Source organism: Belonocnema kinseyi, chromosome 6, assembly GCF_010883055.1.
Source record: "Belonocnema kinseyi isolate 2016_QV_RU_SX_M_011 chromosome 6, B_treatae_v1, whole genome shotgun sequence".
Lineage (NCBI taxonomy): Eukaryota > Metazoa > Arthropoda > Insecta > Hymenoptera > Cynipidae > Belonocnema > Belonocnema kinseyi.
Window position 1 is genome coordinate 37,088,505 of NC_046662.1, and position 2,863 is coordinate 37,091,367.

The following is a 2,863-nucleotide window of genomic DNA, read 5'->3' on the forward strand; positions in this document are numbered from 1 at the left end:
GAAAATTAAAATTCGAAAATTTTTTCTAAAGCCTCCAGGGGACTTCGTTTTCGCACGAAAAAATTTTATGTGCCCTTATTGCATCCGGACCCACAATTGCTGATTTTAGATTCAGCAAATGTTTTACGAATTCATCAACTGTTGAAATTCCTGATGATTTCGCGGAAATTTTAGCATTATTTAACGAATTTGAAGTGGCTTCAATTGTAAGTAAAATTCCTATCAATAGTTCGGTTGCAAATATTAGAATTTTTTCAAATAGTCACAAATATCTAATTTTTGTGAAGGCTGATTAAGGTAACTTAAGGATTCCAGCTAATAGAGATGATTATAATAATAAAATTGAACATTAAAAAAAAATTATATTTGGTGCAAGAATATTAAGACTTGTATCGTTCACACTATCGAAAATAAATATAATGACATAGCCATTACATGGGGAAATAAAAGATTAATTAATTATCTATATCCATACAGTTTAACGATTCATAATGGTGTCATAGCAAAAGCTTATGTTTTCCTGAAGTTTACAAAGCTAATTTAAGTTGGGGAGTAATTTTTTCTACTGTTGGTTCTCCTACTTATAATTTATCAAAGTATATTTCAAATAATCTAGAGCCAGTTTCTATTAACTCTAGTTTTTTTGTCAAAAATAGTTGGAAACTCAAAGATTGTTTTAAAAAAATGAATGTACCAAAAACCCATTTAATTGTTTCTTTAGATGTTTAACAGCATCCCACTTGATATTGCTTTAGATTGCATCAAAGAAAAACTTGATTTAAATCATAACTTAACAAAATTAACAAAAAATGAAATTTTAATAGCTACCAGAATGATCTTTCATGGTACTGTTTTCTCTTTCAACAATAAATTTTATAAACAAATTTCCGGTTGCCCTATCGGTTCACCTTTATCTCCAGTTGTTTCCGATTTTGTTTCACAAGATATTGAAAAAAGAGCTCTACAATTATCAGATTTCAAGCGTATTTTATAAAAACGTAATGTAGATAACATGTTAGCTATTGTTCCTACATATCTTGCATTGCAAATTATAAAAACTCTAAGTGGTTATTTATTAACAAATTGGTACAAAAAAACGTGTTGGCCTGGAAGATACTTAAACTCTAATTTACACAATTTATGTTGTCACGAAGTTAGTTTAATAAAAGGTTTATTAGATAGGTGTGTTAAATTAAGTGATATACAATTCAGAAAAAAAATATAAATCAATTCTAAACAACTTTAGTACATAATGACTATCAGTTTGAGTTAGTAAACAACATTATTACAGAACTCATTCATGAGATTTACAATAACAGTAATAAAACTAATAAAAAATGGAGTGATACTGACAAATAATTTTATTTTAATGTTGCTTTACCTTACATTCAGAGTATATTTGAACAGTTAAGGAATTGACTTCAAAAATTTAACATAAACGTTCATTTTAAAAACACAAAAACTTTCGATAATTATTTGTCAAAGAAGAAAACCAGTGATTTCATTGAAATTTAATCCGGTGTGATTTATCTGATTAAATCTAAATTTTGTAATAAAGTTCCTATAGGTGAATCTGGTCAAACATTGAAACCGGAATTACTGAACACAAAAGAAATTGTGAAGTTAGCAATTTTAACATAAGTTTGTCACAAAATTTTTGGAATTTAAATCATTAATTTGATTTTGATTTCAAAAATATTACAATATTAGCTACAGAAAAAAACACGTATCAACGACGTTTTATTGATTCTATTTTCATAAACAAATTTCAAAATATGTCAGTTAACTTACACCCTAAATTCAAAGTATTAAAAAAATTGATCAAAATATTGTAAAATAATGTCATCTTTTTAATCAAACAATACCTCACTTTTCATATGAATCTATATTCGCGCTTCTACATCAGTAGTTTCAACTAAAACCCGTTTTGACTGGATAAATTTCCAATGACATCACTTTTTATTTTTTTACTCTTCGACATTAATCTTATTAATCTTATGTTTGATTAATTCAAATTTCGAAAACTTAGGTAAAAATATTTATATTAATCTACGAAATTATTCATCATGTTTTTTCTCTCTAATGTTACTAATTATAAAAATACAATAATTTCGTTTGAAACGGATTTGAAAAGGTACGCATTGTACCAAAACATCAAGGTTTGAGAAAATAATTTTTAATAAAATAAATTCTGTGGTCGAAAAAATTTTTTTTTACTCAATTTTATTTTAATTAATGTGCACCGCAAGACATATAGAAAAATTAATGATTTAAAACTTATGAATAATGTCAGTCAAAGAAAGGATTGATTTGGTTTAAAAAAATCAGACAACATTCTACTAGCTTTCTGAGCCTTTAATACCTATGTTTTATACCTTTTTAATCAAATAAATCAATTTTAAAACAAAAAATGAATTTTGAAAGAAGTAGTAGTAGTTTCCAACAGAAAAGATAAATCTTTAAAGAAAATAATTCTGTAACAAACTAGGTCATCCTCTAACCAAGCAGTTGCATTTTCAACAAAGAGAAAAAGAAGAAGGCGAATTCTCAATTAAAAACATAATAAATGACATTTAAAGCGAAAAATATTTAATAAAATAGTTACAATACAACCAAATAATAGAATTTGTAACCAAATTATATAAATACTTTAAAAAAATATAATGATAGACTTCTTTTACAAAAAGACTTAACTTTAAACCAAAAATAGCTAAATTTTGGAGGAAAAGATTACATTTATACCAAATTGCTTATTATTCAACAAAATAATTAGATTTTCAACTAAACCGTAGATGTTTTAACCAAAAAATAAAAATTCTTATCTGAAAATATGAAATTTGTTAGTTTTAATTTCTGGTTACTA